The 19,121-nt window shown below is 44.6% G+C and overlaps 1 protein-coding gene across 2 annotated transcripts in view; it reads right to left on the reverse strand.

Moving 5' to 3' along the window:
* ATP8A2 (ATPase phospholipid transporting 8A2) overlaps positions 1–19,121 on the reverse strand; it is a 492,224-nt gene that overhangs the window by 447,631 nt on the left and 25,472 nt on the right. The window contains exon 1 of one of the 2 annotated variants that reach the window (XM_086329702.1): positions 9,167–9,245. The exons of the other annotated variant lie outside the window; for it this stretch is intronic. The gene's annotated coding sequence lies outside the window, so the exon portion shown is untranslated. Of the gene's footprint in view, positions 1–9,166; positions 9,246–19,121 lie in introns of those variants that run through there. 2 annotated transcript variants of the gene reach the window in all.

A 19,121-nucleotide genomic window follows, 5' to 3' on the forward strand; every position in this document is an offset into this window, starting at 1 on the left:
AGCAAAAACAAAACAGGCAGAAGGGTCTGCCCTCACTGTAAGGCATAGTTCGGGCCGAGGCAGAAAGAGGAAAGACAACCTCAACAGACGTAGGTTACCTTCATTCAGGTAAGGAGGGGAGACAGTCGGCCTAACGACCAGGCTGAGCGCGGAGAGGGATCAGGGAGGCTCCATATTTGTAGCGAGGCTTGTGGAAGCAATAAGGGAAACGTTAATCAGGCGGGATGTTTTGGGTATTTTTTACTTGAGATGGCATTTGTAGTTGGGCAGGGGGTGATAAGTCTTCTGGGCAGGTGTAGGGGGTGGAAGGTTTCTGAACGGGGGGTGATAAGTTCCAAATAGATGCAACTGGCCTGGAGCATCAGGGCAGGACCTAAAGTTCTGTTTTGTTTTCTCCAGAGTTAGATGATTCAGCAAGGGCCTTTGAGACTGTTGTTTTCTTTTCTAGGCCCAAAAGACTCCTTCACTCACAATCTGGGGTAGGGGAGAGACAATAAATGAGTTATATAGTATTTTATAGGGAGAAATGTAAAATAGCAAAAAAATTTTAGTGAGTGAGGATAGAGAATGGGATGGGGAGGGAGTCTGCGTTACCATTCCAGCATTGACCCCATAAACTACTGGCTAAATCGAGTCATGATGGATACACACAATTTCATGTATTTTTTTTTTTAACTGTGGTAAAAATGGTTAAGAAATATGTGCTTTAAGCATACAGGAAGTGTTAAGTACATTCACATCCTCGTGTAGCCAACCTCCAGAACTCTTTCTCTTGCAAAACTGAAACTCTGTTCCCGTTAAACACTGACTGCCTACCTCCCTACCCCCAGGCTCCTGGCAACCACCATTGTCCTCCGTCTCTATGAGAGTAGCCCTCCACAGCGTACCACCCTGAACTTGCTTCATCTCCTCCAGGAGAGCAGTAGGTTTCATTTGTTACATGTAGTGACACAACCAGGAAAAAACTTCTAGTTTTTTGTGATGGATGTCAGTAAGATTCACTGTGGTGATCTGTTTGCTGCTGCTGCTGCTAAGTCGCTTCAGTTGTGTCTGACTCTGTGCGACCCCATAGATGGCAGCCCACCAGGCTCTCCCGTTCCCGGGATTCTCCAGGTAAGAACACTAGAGTGGCTTGCCATTTCCCTCTCCAATGCATGAAAGTGAAAAGTGAAAGTGAAGTCGCTCAGTCATGTCCGACTCCCAGAGACCCCATGGACTGCAGCCTACCAGGCTCCTCCATCCATGGGATTTTCCAGGCAAGAGTACAGTTAGCTGCATACAAATATCAAATCATTATGTTGTATACCCAAAACTAACATGTTATATAGGTCAATAATCTCAATTTTTAAAAGTCCAGTCTAATTACTGAAAAACATATATACGCAAAGCATGGAATTTTAGTGTTGGGTGTTTACCATAGCAGTTTTCTTGGTCATCCAATAATACTTAAAGTATATCTGAAAGAATAATTTGCATCAGGTTGCAAAAACCTGAGTCCCAAGTTATAGTTAGGATGGAGAAAAAATGAACGAGCAGATAGGCAAGGACAGCAGACCGAATGAGGAGGAGGGAGCTCCCAGACTGCTTCATGGTACCTGGTGCAGCAACACCTCATCACACACGTCTGGCATAAACGACTAGAACTTCTGGACTCAAGGTCCTGATACTGTTGTTCTAATTGTACAGCAGGGATCAAAACATTTGATTGCCAAAATCACTGTATCTTAAAAAAAAAAAAAGCACCGTATCTTGACAAACAGCTTTAGAGTCTGTTCAGCTACAGTTTAACAGCTGTAATTATTACCAATTAAAAGAAGTTGCCCAGAAACTTAGAGTTCAACTCATGTTCTTTGGATTTTTATACTTCAGCAGTCATTCCATCAGTGTTGCCAAAACAGATTAAATACCTAACAATAACTCACCATGGTATTTAAACTAAAAGAAATAGCAGAAAACAAAAATAGATTTGTAATGCTCAACATTAAAATTACTTCCTCTCCTGCCAATCGGAAGCATAAAGTTTCGAGCTTATAATATTTCTTTCACCTGCTGAGGGGTAAAGAAACCTATTCCAAGGCCACAGAATATTATTAGATCATTTTCACGTGTAACCTCTGTCCTAAGTACTATCTAATTCAAGGTTTCACCTAAATATTTGCATTACAAAAAAGCTATTTCAAGGCTCTCAACAAATATTTTTAAAATATTTGGTTAACATTTGCAAAAATAAAAAGAATTCCCTATATCATCATCAAGGCTGTTTCAGCTTCATTTTAAGCTAAATGACACATGCTCAGTACTGAGAAGGCATAAGAATGAAGAATTGATGACTACAGACTAACCGTCTACTCAAAACCTTGCTGCTCCTCAGAGGGACCCCATGAGCCACTCCCGTGTGGGCTACATCTCTGCTCAACAGCTGCAGATGTATTCATTACCTATAGAGCAGTATCTTCTCCAGCTGTGGGTCAGAGGCATGGCGCTCCGTCCCCTGCACGGACACATGGAGACTAAGGCGACAGTAACCGCTGATGGGTCTCTGAGTATTAGGAGAGCTCAGGGCTGATCTCATGATAATCTGGGAGAATTGTGTTACGTCCTGAAACTGTCCTGCTCTAGTTCACCTGGCAGGAAACACAACTCTCAAGCACAAGAAACTCACAGTGGGTAGTAGAGTGTCATGTGGAATTGAGGAGCGGGGGACTTTTTGATTGGAAAAAAAAAAAACAAACCCTTTTACCTACTAAATTAGAGAAGGGGAAAAAAAGGGAGGGAAGAATACTACTCAGTGCTATTTCCTGCTGCTACAGTAAACCCTCTAAAGTCTTCCTGGCTGTACTTCCCAGTCACATCTGAGGATTGATCATAGAGTCCATGATTGAGTCACGGCGAGAGCCACGCCAAGACCCAGGCTGTCCTGGCCGCCCTGGAGCACCTCCCAGCTAACCGATCTTCCTGCAAAATTCAGGCGAGTACCTCATCACATCATTTACAAGGACGGTGCAAACGGGTGACACATGCAACCGCAGTTTCTCCCTGGCTAACCTCCTCCCGTAAAATGGCTCCTGGAGGCTGTGGAGAAAGGGGACTCACCTACACTGTTGTGGGCATGTAAACCGGTGCAGCCACCATGGAGGGTCTTTAAAAATTACAAATAGAAGTACCATCAATTCCACTCTTCGGCATATATTCAGACAAAACTATAATCCCAAAAGATACCTCACCTCCATGTTCACAGCAGCACTATTTGCAACAGCCAGGACATGGAGAAAACGTAAATGCCCATCAACAGATGAACGGATAAACATGTGGCACATAGACACAACGGAAAATGGTCAGCCGTGGAGAAGAATGAAACAGGGCCACCGGCAGAAACGTGGATATACCTAGAGAGTGTCATTTTAAGTCAGGAAAAGACAAATATCTCATGATGTCACTTAGATGTGACGTCTAAAATAGGACACGATTGAACTTATCTATGAAGCAGAAACAGACTCACAGAGAACAGAGAACTCTCCTTCCAAGGGGGAGGAGAGCTTATGGAGGGAAGTATTGGGATTTGGGGGGTTAGCAGATGCAAACTATTATACACAGGAGGGACAAACAACAAGGTCCTACTGTAGAGCACAGGGAATTACATTCAATCAGATCAGATCAGTCGCTCAGTCATGTCCGACTCTTTGCGACCCCATGAATCGCAGCACGCCAGGCCTCCCTGTCCATCACCAACTCCCGGAGTTCACTCAGACTCACGTCCATCGAGTCGGTGATGCCATCCAGCCATCTCATCCTCTGTCGTCCCCTTCTCCTCCTGCCCCCAATCCCTCCCAGCATCAGGGTCTTTTCCAATGAGTCAACTCTTCGCTTAAGGTGGCCAAAGTACTGGAGTTTCATTCAATACTCGGTGATAAATCATAATGGAAAAGAATATTAAAAGAATATATATATGTATAACTGAATCACTTTGCTATGCAGCAGAAATTAAAACACTGCAAATCAATTAAATTTCAATTAAAAATAAATAAGATGACTCTTGGATTTTAATTCTCCAGCTCCATAGACAGCAAAGATCTCTCAGCATGATGGCTTTCGGCTGACATCTAGAAAATATATAGAAGACCTCAAACTCCACATACTGAATAAAACCATACATGGGATATGTCCTAGTTAAAACCCAAAATCAGTAGAGGGAGTTAGAATCCTGTGACATTTTTAAAGCCCGTCATGGATCAAGGATGTGCGGAGGCAGCAGCAAACATCATCCCTGAAAGTGATAGCACAAATCAGAGGCTCTTTCTTATACCAAGTGGCCAGATTGAGTCTGGAGCGCCTCACAAAGACACCGGGGACACCCACAGGAGAGCCAGCAGAGTTGTCTCCTGTAACTTCTGTCCTGAAGCATCTCCCGCCTCCTGGGAAGAGGTAGCACCAGCTCCCTGGGAGGGAGACCCTGAGGCAGCCCCAGGTACATCTAATAGGGACCATTTGCAAGAACTGCCCCAGGACTGTCCCTGCCCAGCCCCGGCACCCGGTGAGCACCAGGAGGGCTGCAGGCAGGCGCATCATTCCACCTTCTTCAAGGATGCTTGGAGGCTGTGGTCCCTGATCACAGCGCCAGTTTGCTTCCCACGAGAGAAATCCCATTCTCACCTCAGTATCAGAAACAGCTCGGTGGCCCCAGGGCAGAGTCTCTCCACGACTGGACACTAATTCTCAGGACACATCACAATTCCTTTCTGCTTTTGCTGATTAAAGGCTGAGCCAAGTGTTCCTTCTCTGACCTCTGGTTTTCTTGCTTCTAACCTCTGTTTTTTCTTATCGCCTATTTTCTCCCTTCTTTTAAATTGAGACACACCATGCCATATTGATGTGTGGATAAACTATGCTTCCATAAAAGAATTACAGTGAAATAAATAATCTGTCACACAGAAACAAAATCTCAGCATAAACAAGGCTGAATTTGCTACCAAAGTTTAAAGTTTAAAGCTCTCTCAGTTTAAAGCTGAGAGAGACTGTGTTTTCTAATTCATCACCTTTTTTGTAGAAAGTGAAACTCTTTCTAAAGAAATCATCCCCAAAAGTTGATAACAGTTAAAAGCTCTTACTGAAAACACAAGGTTTTTAGAGGTAGGAGTCTTCCTTAAATACTTATGGGACAGGACTTTTCTAGGTTACAAATCTCCCACCCAGAACTTCTCTCACTTCTCATCTGCTTTCAAGGTCTAATCATCCTAGGTTAAAAATCCACTAAGGATCACAGAATGCCTCAGAGTCACTCACTGATTTAAGATTTTCAGATTGTGACTCTGAAAAAATACAAATACAGCAAACCAGTGAAAGGAAAGAATTAAAACTCATTATTTCTTATTAAGAGGACAGACACCAAAATGTTAGTAGTAGTTATCTTCTTTGGGCTTTAAAAACATAGATGACTTTTTTCCTTCTTTATTTCTGTTTCTGCTCTCATATTTTCAAAAATGCAAACATTTTATGATTCGAAGAAATAGGAAGGGTAGTTTACTCTTCTTTTTAATGCCTTATTAATGTTGGATTAATAAATTACCATTATCTTAAGAAATATTGTATGATATCACTTATTGGCTTCTAAAAAATACAGCAAACTAGTGACTATAACAAGAAAGAGAACAAACTCGTGGTTACCAGAGGAAAGAGGGAAGGGGAAAGGGCAATTTAGGGGCTGGGTGTATGAGCTACAGATTTATGTATCAAATAAGCTACAAGGACATATTCTACAAGGAATATAGCCAGTATTTTATAACAACTATAAATGGATTGAAGGCTTCCCTGGTAGCTCAGTTGGTATAGAATCCACCTGCAACGCAGGAGACCCCGGTTGGATTCCTGGATCAGGAAGTTTACCTGGAGAACGGATAGGCTATCCGATCCAGTATTCTTGACTGTAGAATCCCATGGGAAGAGGAGCCCAGCAGGCTACAGTCCCTGGGGTCACAAAGAGTAGGACTCAGCTACTGAGTAACGACTGAACTACTAAGCACATAAATAAAGTGTAACCTTTAAAAATTGTGAATCACTATTGTTCACATGTAACTTATATAATATTGTACATCAACTACACTTCAATTTAAGAAACCATGATGAGGTATTACCTCACATCTGTTAGAATGGCTATTATCTAAAAAACTGGAACAGGGCTTCCTGCTGGCTCAGAAGGTTAAGAATCCACCTGCAGAGCAGGAGACCTGGGCTCAATCCCGTCCCTGGATCGGGAAGATCCCCTGGAGAAGAGAATGGTTACCCACTCTAGTATTCTTGCCTGGAGAATTACATGGACAGAGGAGCCTGGTGGGCCACAATCCATGGGGTGGAAAAGAGTTGGACATGACTAAGCAACTAACATTTTCACTGGAAATAACGAGTGTTGGCAAGGGTGTGGAGAATAGGGAACCCTCTTGCATTGTTGATGGGAATGTAAATTGGTGCAGCCACAATGGAGAACAGCATAGAGATTCCTTAAAAAATTAAAAATAGAGCTACCATATGACCCAGCAATTCCACAAGTCAGCACATACCTTAAGAAAGCCATAATTCAAAAAGACACACGTACCCCAATGTTCACTGCAGCACTATTTACAATACCTAGGACATGGAAGCAACCTAAGTGCCCATAGACAGATGAATGGGTAAGTAAGATCTGTACATTGAAGAAGTAATATACAATGGAATATTACTCGGCCATCAAAAGGAGTGAAATTGGGTCATTTGTAGTGATGTGGATGGACCTAGAGTCTGTCATACAGAGTGAAGTAAATCAGAAAGAGAAAAATAAGCATCATATATTAACACATATACATGTGTGCATGCATGCTCAGTCATGTCCAACTCTTTGAGACCCCATGGACTCTAGCCTGCAAGGTTCCTCTGTCCATGGAATTTTCCAGGCAAGAATACTGGAATGGGTTGCCATTTCCTTCTCCAGGAGATCTTTCCACCCCAGGGATCAAACCCAAGTCTCCTGCATCTTCTGCATCAGCAGGTGGATTCTTTACCACTGTACCACCTGAGAAGGCCCCAGCACATATATATGGAATCTAGAGAAATGGTAGAGATGAACCCATTTGCAGGCCAGGAACAGAGACACAGACAGAATGGACCCGTGGACATGGCAGGTGGTGGGGAAGGAGAGGGCTAGATAAACTGGGGGAGTAGGATTGACATATATACATTACCATGTGTAAACAGATATCTAGTAGGAAGCTGCTGTCTAGCACAGGGAGTTCACCTTGGTGCTCTGTAGTGACCTAGAGATGGGGAGGTGGGAGGGAGGCTCAAGAGGGAAGGCAAATATGTATACACATATCTGATTCTTTACCATCTGAACCACCAGGGAAGCTCTGGAAAAGACCCTGAAGCTGGGAAAGATTGAGGGCAGGAGGAGAAAAGGGCGACAGAGGATGAGATGATTGGATGGCATCACCGATTTAATGGACACCAACTTGGGCAAACGCTGGGACACAGTGAGGGACAGGGAAGCCTGGTGTGCTGCAGTCCATGGGGTCTCAAAGGGTCGGACACAACTGAGCAAATGAACAACAACAAATGATTCATGTTGCACAGCAGACACACAATGTTATAAAGCCTTTATATTCCAATAATAAAATAAAATTTTAAAAAGAAACTATACTAAGTCAAAGAAGCTAGGTGCAAAAAGCCCCATATCCTAGGACTTACAAGAAATGTCCCAACCAGGCAAATCCATGGAGACAAAGCAGGTAAGTGACTGCTAGGGGCTCAGAGGAGGGGCTGCTAAGGGGTACAAGGTTACTTTGGAGCTGATGGAAATGTTCTGGAATTAGATTGGTGATGGTCATTGGACTCTGAATGTAATAAAAACCCAGTGAATTGTACACTTTAAAAAGGTACATTTAATGCATGTGATTAAAATAAAAAGTGAAAACCATGCACTTTTCTATAAGTAATAATTTAATGAAAAGTCAAACGTATAAAAATGCTACAAGCATTTTTTTCTCAGAAGCATCTCCTATTAAATTAGAAGCAATCAAGCTAGAGCTTAACTGAATCTCAGATAATCTCAGGTTGTCTTCTAGAGCTCGGGGGTGGTGGGGGTGGGGGGTGGGGGTGGGGATCAATTCCCATTTTGTTGTGACTGCATGAGGCTTCTTCCCAAAATAAAGGTTGCATTAGAACACGTCAATTAAAATTTGTTTTAGAGAAAGCATATAAAATGAACGTCGTTGAGGTCTTCTGGCCCACTCAAAGGCTTTATCATCAAAATAGGAGATTATAGATTATATATAGGAAATACAAACATTTATACCATGTAACTAATATGATAAGTGTTATGTGTTGTGTATGGTATGTAATACACACACAATGAATGTCTACTTTGTAAGATACATCTTAGGAAGGAAGACACACTTAAGCTGGGAGAGGCACTGATCATCAGCTCCCTCCTCCATCTCACAAGCCAGAAGAGGATGCTGCCTTGTCTTTCCTGAGATCAGAAGTCAAGGTTGCAGTCCTGCACCTGTTTTTAATCCCCTCCCAACAATTGCTCAGTACCACTGTTTTAGGAAGGACACTACGTGGTACAGAAAAATGGTGATACATTGACAAAGAGCGAAAAAAAAAAAAGAGATTCAAATACCCTCCAAGGGACTTCAGCTGTCTTTGTCAGCCCTGCCAGGCCGCACAGTTCAGCAGTAAACACACACCCAACCTTCATCTCGGATTTCCACGGCACCAGAGCCGGCACATGGACGGCACCAGAGCCGGAGCATGGTGACAGACCGAACTCTATTTTTGTTTTCCTTGCCCCGCTGTGTACTGCCAGTTCTGTGCAGGCAAAAAAGTGACCATTCCTTGTGTCATTTTCAGCTGGCCATACAGTTTACTCCTCTTTTAAAAAGAGAAGAGAAACTGTAAGTTATGGAGAAACAGGTTAACAAACGTAAGAATAGTCACTATGCTCCCCCACACAAACTGGGGAACACAACTCTGGAGGAACCCTACAAACAAAATGCACTGACAAGCAAGCACCCGGGAACCACTGCAACCCCAGCCCATTAAGAGAATGATCCCTGGGAAGTTCAACCTGACCTGTGCGTTTTATGCCAACGAAAATGATCAATAAACAATCCGTAATAGGAACAGAAAATGGTCTTACTCAAACCAAACTGAAGACGAACCCGCAAGCCTGATGCTCAGATGACTCTGAGAAATTGCTCCAGAGAAGCAGGGTTTCTTTTCAGCACAGCTTTATTTCTTATCAGAAACAAGTCAGAGAAACAATTTAAAAAAAAAATCAGCATGAGCACAGCGAGTCAGCAGGGCCTCTGCACCTGGGAAGGAAGGCTTATCATCAAAGGAGGACCAGGGAGGGAGGCATTTCATCTTTATTTTCATTTTTAAACACAGACATTCTTTACTTCTGGTCAATGTGCCCTTTTCTTTAGTAATTAAAGCGTTTGATAGGCCACAAGCCAGTTGTTTCACTTAGCATAAAAATCAAGTTAATGTGTAAGCCAGAATGACTTCCCCAGATCTCAGTATGTGAGCATTTCTTTTATCGGTGGTCATTTCTTAAAGAACATGAGGCCTCTGTCCCTTTAGAGTTTTCTCACACTTTACACAATAGACACAATCCGAGCTATTTCGCGATTAGACATAGAACTTGGAGCAAAGTTTTGGAAATACAGGGAAGGCACAGCTTAAACAAGATAACCCTGGAGACATTCTGTGGACCTAAGGTAAAGATAAAAGGCATTTGTACAGAGCTGGTTTTACCTATCCCAGCTAAATCTTAAAACTGAAATTCATCCTTTAACATTTGAGCTCTACTAAGATCAACGCTTCCCTTGTAGCTCAGTCAGTAAAGAATCTGCCTGCAGTGCAGGAGACCCGGGTTCGATCCCTAGGTTGGGAAGACTTCCTGGAGAAGGAAATGGCAACCCACTCCAGTATCTTTGCCTGGAAAATCTCATGGACAGAGGAGCCTGGTGGACTGCAGTCCATGGGGTCGCAAAGAGTTGTTCATGACTGAGTGACTAACACTAACTAAGATCAACAACTGTGATCATGAAAGCATGTAAACTTACAAATTCATTGTGAAGTCCATTTCAGTCATCCCATTAAGTTTTGTCTTGTACTCACAACATTGCACCTAAAGTGTGTCTAGTATTCAATGTAATAATCTTTGGTACATCCCACTTCTGAGAAAACAACTTGTAAAATGCTAACAAAAGAGACCTCCTTTCCACTGCAGCCTGGCCTTGACTCCAGCAAAACTGCCCACCCCTCTGCCCCACCCCCTCACTTTATCCTGGTCTCAGATTGCTTTATTGACTATGCCAAAGCCTTTGTCTGTGTGGACTACAACTCTGGAAAATTCTTAACGAGACGGGAATACCAGACTGCCTGACCTTTCTCTTGAGAAATCTGTATGCAGGTCAGGAAGTAACAGTTAGAACTGGACATGGAACAACAGGAAAAGGAGTACATCAAGGCTGTATATTGTCACTGTACATATTTAACTTATATGCAGAGTACATCATGAGAAACGCTGGGCTGGATTAAGCATAAGCTGGAATCAAGATTGCTGGGAGAAATATCAGTAACCTCAGATATGCAGATGACACCACCCTTATGGCAGAAAGTGAAGAACTAAAAAGCCTCTTGATGAAAGTGAAAGAGGAAAGTGAAAAAGTTGGCTTAAAACTCAACATTCAGAAAACTAAGATCATGTCATCTGGTCCCATCATTTCATAGCAAATAGATGGGGAAACAGTGGAAACAGTGACAGACTTTATTTTGGGGGGCTCCAAAATCACTGCAGATGGTGACTGCAGCCATGAAATTAAAAGACGCTCACTCCTTGGAAGAAAAGTTATGACCAACCTAAACAGCATGTTAAAAAGCAGAGACATTACTTTGCCAACAAAGGTCTGTCTAGTCAAAGCTATGGTTTTTCCAGTAGTCATGTATGAACATGAGAGTTGGACTATAAAGAAAGCTGAGCACAGAAGAATTGATGCTTTTGAACTGTGGTGTTGGAGAAGACTCTTGAGAGTCCCTTGGACTGCAAGGAGATCCAACCAGTCCATCCTAAAGGAAATCATCCCTGAATATTCATTGGAAGGACTGATGCTGAAGCTGAAACTCTAATACTTTGGTCACCTGATGTGAAGAGCTGACTCATTTGAAAAGACCCTGATGCTGAGAAAGATTGAAGGCGGGAGGAGAAGGGGATGACAGAGGATGAGATGGTTGGATGGCATCACTGACTCAATGGACATGAGTTTGAGTAAACTCCAGGAGTTGGTGAAGGACAGGGAAGCCTAGCGTACTGTAGTCCATGGGGTTGCAAAGAGTTGGATACAACTGAGCAACTGAATTGAACTGAACTGATTGACACTCACCCCAGCTGGGGTCCTGCCTGAGGCAACCCGCTTCCAGGCAATTCATCCTAAAGTGGTTCTTTCCAAAGGGTCGCAAGGATGAATCCCCTTTGGCCCTCTTCCCATTCTCCAAATGAGTCAAGTTTGGAGATGCGCTCAAGCTTCAGTCTGAAGGCTGTTTCTCTGGTGGTTTTTCTGCAAACCCTTCAATAGAAAACTCCAGAATCCTGGGAGATGACTTAGTCTCTGGGCCACTGCGTGCACACACACACTCCACGAGTTATCTCTGATGATGCTTTCTAGGACTGCTCACACATCTGCATCAGTTCTTTGCTCCTATCAACTGTCAGGAGAATCCTGGCCAAGATTGCCCTTAGTCAGGATTGTTAAGAACCATAAGTGGAGAGTCAGCTACAGCTATTATCATTTATTTACATTATTTCTCATCATAGCTCCTGACTGTATTTTGCTCTTGTAGAATCCCCATTTTAAGCTTATAAATATAAGTTATTATATTTATATAATATAAATATAAGTTAAATATAAGCTCCCTAAAGCAAGTGATTAAGTCTTACAATTCTCTAGAAGCCTGCACAGGACCAATGCTTGTACTAAATACACTGTGGTTGATGGAAGAAAACAAACTTCCTGATGGTTCCCATAGACTATTGTCTCTCTGAGTCACAGCTAGTCCTGCTACGGAAATTCAGAGAGCCCTGGTGAGAAGTCCCTCGAGTATCAGTTAAACTTCATGGAATTTTTGTGATTTGGATGCTGTAGGGGTCCGTGTTTCCCCCTCAGCCCTACCCCATGATGGAGGAGGATAAGATCAGTGGAGCCAGGTTACTGGCAGGGAAGGGAGGCAAGCTTACTTTTGGAGAAGGCCTGCTGCATGCCAGGCACTTTGTATGTCATTTGATTTCAACTTTACAAAATCCTGAAAGTGAAAGTCACTCAGTCGTGTCTGACCCTTTGCGACCCCATGGACTACACAGTCCATGGAATTATCCAGGCCAGCATACTGGAGTAAGTAGCCTTTTCCTTCTCCAGGGGATCTTCCCAACCCAGGAATGGAACCCCGGTCTTCTGCATTGCAGGCAGATTCTTTACCAGCTGAGCCACAAGACAAAATCCTAGCAGGGTGAATAGGGGCTTCCCAGGGACTCAGTGGTCAGGAATCTGCCTGCAATGTAGGAGCCGCAGGAGATGCAGCTTCAATCCCTGGGTCGGGAAGATCCCCTGGAATAGGAAATGGCAACCCACACCAGTATTCTTGCCTGGGAAATCCCATGGGCAGAAGAGACTGGCGGGTTACAGTCTGTGGGGTCACAAAGAGAGGGACATGACTGATGGCTAAACACGCACACACTCACGCACATACACACACATAGAGGGTGAATACTGTTACCTCAGTTTGAATGATGAGACCACGGGGGAATCACAGAAGTTCAGCAATCTATTCAGTTCACACAAGAAGAGCTAGAAGAAGGATCTGACTCAGGATCCTTGCCCCCTTCACTCTCATATAAGGAAGGACCAAAATCAATAGCCGGGATGGAGGTGATGGCCCACATGATAATGAGGATGGGACCATACAACACACATGCTCACACGATCACGCATGAAGTGCTTTGACAGGCCTATCTGAGCCAATCCTCACACAAACGTTGTAGACAGGCACCCCGGTATTTCTGTGTGCTTCAGATGAAGAATCTACAGGTAAGAGGCTGGACCACAGCCCCGAGGGGTGCCAGCAGTTCAGTAGGATGAGAGGTCACCTCTCTAGGGTCAAGGGGCTGATGTCACTGAACACACTGTCACCTGTCCATCTCTACTTAGAACACACTGTCACCTGTCCATCTCTACTTAGAAATTTTAGTTCTGTTTCTACGGTCAATAGTGACTTGAGATCGGTTGTCCATACATTAAGTCAATCAGCATTGGATGAGCATTCATGCTGTGTCTGGCACCCTCATCGGAGACACGGTGTTTCTCAAAGTGCAGCCAATAGCCCCCTGATCAGAACAGCTATGATTCCTGGTTACGATGGAGATTCTTGGGCTCCACCCCAAACAGCGAGTCAGAAATCTCCTCTCTAAACAGACTCCTCATTTATAGCCACTGAAGTCTGAGAATTGCTGACATGGAATCATTATACAACTGAATGACAGGATGACTGGACTATTAAACTATCAAATTGGGTTATTGGAAGGGGCTTCTACAGTTAGTGTTGGTTGCTCAGTCGTGTCCGACTCTTTTCGATCCCATGGACTGTAGCCTGCCAGGTTCCTCTGTCCATGGGATCTTCCAGGCAAGAATACTGGAGCTGCCATTCCCTTCTCCAGAGGACCTTGTCAACCCAAGGACTGAACTCAGGTCTTCTGCTTTGCAGGCAAATTCTTTACCGTCTGAGCCTCATATCTAAATGACCTGCCTCACAGAAATGTGATGATAACCAAGAGGGATCATTTTGGTGAAAGTGCTTTGTATGCTGTGAAAGTGAAAGTGAAGTCCCTCAGTCGTGTTTGACTCTTTGTGACCCCATGGACTGTAGCCCGCCAGGCTACTCAGTCCATGGGATTTTCCAGGCAAGAGTACTAGAGTGGGTTGCCATTTCCTTCTCCAGGGGATCTTCCCAACCCAGGGATCAAACCCGGGTCTCCCTCATTGCGGGCAGACGCTTTACCGTCTGAGCCACCAGGGAAGCCTGTAAAGGCAAATGCTATGACCCGGCTGTCTCAAATTCTGCCCAGAAACAAACTCGAAAGTGAGTCGATGAATAAATGAATCAATCAATGAAGAGTTATCCACTACTACACGTAAAACAGATAATAACCTACCGTCTAGCACAGGGAGCCGTACTTAATACTCTGCAATGACCAATATGGGGAAAGAATTAAAAAGAAGTGGATATATGCATACGTATTACTGAGATGCTTTGCTGTATACCTGAAACTACTGCAACATTGTAAATCAACTATACATCGAAAAAATGTTTTTAAACAAGAGTTAAGCAGTGTCCATGAAGATCGAAACCCATGTATCTGCTGATGAATGAATTCTCGGGTGTAATACAACCATCCCATCTTATAGACAAAAAAACCTGAACGTCAGCCTAACTTTGCCAAGATAATGGCATTAGACTGTGATGAATTCTGCCCAGACCAAGAAGGCAGGAGGACCCGGGGCCAAGCACCAGGAGCGGGGGCTGGGAGGGGGGAGGTACCTCACTGTGTGGTCAGGGCACAGCGTCCCAGAAGCTGGAGACCCTGTTATACCATCAGGCTAAGGATGGATGGAAATGCCACATTCAGCCTAACTTAGGGAAACCGAAATCATAACCTGCCTCCAGAAACAGCAATGAATTCTGTAAAACTGAGGACAAAAGGTCCCAGGGGCAAAGATGGGGTCTTCAGACAAGAGGAAAGCAATGAAGTGCTTTCACTTTGTAATTAAATTGCTGATAAATGACATCACTTAATTTGGAAACAAGTTTTCAAAACAGTCCCCCAAGGTGGCCCAAGTTTTAAGCCTGGTGACAGACCAGAGCAGGAGAGACCCCAGACCTCCCATGATGAGAAGAATCAGGTCACAAGACAGGTCACAAGGACCAAGTCAAGGCCTTTGACATGTGTCTGTCTCAATGCTTTCAACCCTAAAAGAAGAAGGGCTGTTGTGAGCATCTCCCATGAATAAAAGAAAGGAGTAAAGGGATAGGAAACCATTTGGAGATTAACCTTAAATATTAATGTAGTTAGTCATTCTGCAAGAATTATGGACAGTTCGGGCTTCTCCTGGGCCATGTATGTCTTGTGATGTGACAAGCTAACCAAAGGATGGCAGGAACGGGCCCTGAGGGGGTTAGAATCGGCCCATTTGGAGAGGGCCTGTGGGAGAGAAAGATAGATCCTCAGCTGCCTGTCAAGCAGATGAGCACGTTGACAGCAGAGCTGCCTAGAAGTGCATGCACATCTCGTCTTGCTGTTGCCGGATGCTGGGTCACGAGAGGAGCCCACAGGGCTCTCACCTTCCGAGTCTGGTGTCCGGATCTGCCCTGGAGTCTTTCAGAGACCTTCGTGTGAAATCTAGAAAGATAAAATGGGCTTGGGCTGGGGGCGGGGCTGGGGGAAAGGGCCACACAGACAGACCCAGTGAGGGAAATCCCAGGATTTTACTACTTGCGTGTTGCCAGCACCCTTGCAGCCCTAATGTGCAGCTGCAAAACTCTGAACTTTAATAGGAATCTTAATCCTCGCAATAGAGTCTCAGACAATCCCAATTATTCATTTCACAAATACTGGTTTTCTGTATTAGAAACAGTGAACAAAACCCAAAATACAGACACAGATATAGAAAACAAACTTATGGATACCAAGGTGGGGAGGTGCGTGTGGGAAAAGGAGAGTGGGATGAACTGGGAGATTGGGATTGACATAGCTACACCGCTATGTATAAAACAGATAACTAATGAGACCCTCCTGTATAGCGCAGGGAACTCTACTCCATGTCCTGGGGTGATCTAAATGGGAAGGAAATCCCCAAAAAAGAGGGGATATATGTATAGCCAATTCACTTTGCTGTACAACAGAAATTAATACCAGAATGTAAAGCAACTATGCTCCAATAAAAATTAATTTTTAAAAAAACAATGCCTGGGGACTTCCTGATGGTCCAGTGGTTAGAACTCTGAGCTTCCACTGCAGTGGGGGCACAGGTTCGATCCCTGGTCAGGGAACCAAGATCCTGCCAGCTGCACAGTGCAGCCAAAAAACAAAACAAAACGATGCCTGTCTTGTGGAGCCTGCAATCTAGTCAGCGGGCAGATAACACACATATCACATATTCAGTGACGAAACATAGAGACTAAGGGCTTAGAGGGTGAGCCAGGAGTGCACTTTCAGATGCCGGAAGTAGGAACCAACCCTGTGAGCGCACAGCGTCCCGACGGAGGCCAGAGTGTCTGAAAATCGTCAGGGAAGCCATGTGCTGGGGGCGCAGCCAGGAGCAGGAGGCTGGCGGGGAGTCAGTGAGGGTCCCAGGGTCAGTCACAGAGGACCTGCACCTCTGATGGGCTTTAGACTAAATTCTAAGCAGACTGAAAAGACACGTTAGTGTTCCAGCAGGAATGTACGCTCAGAGCATCTGCTCCCGGAAACCATTCATCTTTAGCATCTCCTTGATCTGCAAGAGCACCATGCTCTTCAGCTTCATCCCTGAAAATTCCAAATACATACGTGCTCCTGGTCAATTATTTACAGAGTACCTGCTCAGCATGCCCTGGGCCAAGAACAGACAAAAGAACAAATGAAGAGACAGAAGAACAGCTGGGTAGTGGTGAGGGCGCACAGGGAAGGAATAAATTAAAAGCAACCAAGGGCAAGTCTCTGAGAACAAAATGTACATTAGTAATTAACCAAGATAAGGCAATGAAATTCAGCCTCGTTTGTGATTCTGAGACTATGCAGCACGGAATTAATACACGACAAGGGTCCTTAACATACAGGAAGCCTCAGTAAGCTACAAGGAAGCACTCAATTTATGGAAAAGTGACAGAAGTAAGATGATTCCAGGGACTGATTGATGGCAGACGCTTCTAAATGTGTCCTGGGGCACAGAGCAGCCAGCTTCACCTCCTAAAATATGTTTACTTTTAAAGCCTATGCAACTGATGCTCCTGTTTAGAAATACAGTCCTTCAAGAAGACAGACACAGTGTCAAGGGTCTGGAGTTCCCAGTCACAGCCCTGGTCCCTGAAAAGTCACTGGGTGCCTGTGGGTCTCAGTGTCGCAGTGTGAAAGTCAAGGTCAGGTCCATGGCCACCCGGCCTCCTCCTCTCCAACAGCTCTGCTGTCTGGTCACAGTCAGCCCACACGGCAGACACTGGCCAATCCCCCGCCCTCATCGCTGCGGCCACTAAGGCAAGAACAGGGCCTCCACTTCTAAAGATTTTCAGCTCGTTGGCAGGAAAATGATGAACCTCATTAGGGATCAAAGAAACAGAAATGAAAACAGAGGGTTATTGAGGGATTACAACACAAAGCCTTTTAGGAACGGAAAACTCTTATTCTGAAATAATGGCCAGGCAATGGAGAGCAAATGGTCAGCAATGGAGAAGCGGGTCTCCCAGGTGGGATGTCCTCTCCTTAGCCTCACAGTCACCGGTCATGGGACATTTCCAGCCTCCATTTTCTTGTTTTAAAAAAGAAGTGTTTGAACTCCACACTGTGTGTGTGTGTGTGTGTGTGTGCGTGCTCATGCACGCATGCACACTCACTCATGTCCAACTTCTTGCAACCCCATAGCCTGCAACACACCAGGCTTCCCTGTCCTTCACTATCTCCTAGAGTTTGCTCGGACTCGTCCATTGAGTCGGTGATGCGATATAACCATCTCATCCTCTGCTCCCTTCTTCTTTTGCCTTCAATTTGGCCAAAGTATTAGAGCTCCAGCTTCAGCATCAGTCCTTCCAATGAATATTCAAGGTTGCTTTCCTTTAATATTGACTGGTTTGTTCTCCTTATAGGCCAAGGGACTCTCAAGAGTCTTCTCCAGCACCACAATTCAAAGCCATCAGTTCTTCAGTGCTCAGCCTTCTTTATGGTCCAGCTCTCACATCCACACACAACTACTGTAAAACACCATAGCTTTGACTATATGGATCTTTGTCAGCAAAGTGATGTCTCTGCTTTTTAATACTCTGTTTAGGTTGGTCATACCTTTCTTCCAAGGAGCAATCGTCTTTTAATTTCTTGGCTGCAGTCACCATCCACCGTGATATTTGAGGCCAAGAGAAAAACAGTCTGTCGCTTTTTCTCCATCTATTTGCCATGAAGTGATGGGACCAGATGCTGTGATCTTAGTTTCTTGAATGTTGAGTTTTAACCCAGTTTTTTCACTCTCCTCTTTCATTTTCATTAAGAGGCTCTTTTCACTTTCTGTCATCAGAGTGGTATCATCTGCATATCTGAGGTTGTTGAAGCTGATAAGAGGTTTTTTTTAAAAATATGCTTGACGACGTTATAAATAAGTTGTTGTCTTTGGCCATACTGACCGAAGGGCCGCTTTCCAGAGAAGAGGTGAGGGAAGAACCTAATGGGGAGTGGACAGGAGCCCAGCACTCCTGGAAGCAGCGTTGCTAGGAAGCAGGGATGCTGACAGCAGAGCAGGCAGCTGGGTGGACCTCGCAGGACCCCACATGTGAAGGTGTGAACAGCCAGAAAGAGGAGGATGGTGGAAGCAGTGATCAGGGAGGCATGAAGGTAAGATGTGTGCCCGGGGGGGGAGGGCAAAGCCTGTTCTGGGAATTTCCCCAAGTGTGATCCCTGGGAAGATGCTGTTGGCTCTGCCAGCTGCCAAGGGGTAAGGCCACAGCCAGGCTCATCAGTGGCAGAGAACCTTCCAATCCTGATGACAGGCTTCTCAGAATGCATGCCCACCCTCCTCACGGGCGGAGCTGAAAAACCACGTGCTGACTCAACATGATCTGCTATACGAGGGCCCCAATCCTTCTGCTTTATTTAGAACGAATTTATTCCCCAGGCAAACATCTCCTGGGAGCGTACTCTTGTGCTGTGTGCTTCGCAGGACATTGAGAACAGAAGGGAGAAGATACAGGCTGTGAGTTCAAACAAGTCAGAATCCAGTGGGAGAGACAGGAGTGTAAATAAATATAGGACAGCAAAGGAACGTCTCCCTAGAAACAGACAGCGGTGCATGGGGCTTTTA

Source organism: Bos grunniens, chromosome 12, assembly GCF_055505025.1.
Source record: "Bos grunniens cultivar Pamir isolate PY7600 chromosome 12, Bosgru_T2T1.0, whole genome shotgun sequence".
NCBI classification, from domain to species: Eukaryota; Metazoa; Chordata; class Mammalia; order Artiodactyla; family Bovidae; genus Bos; species Bos grunniens.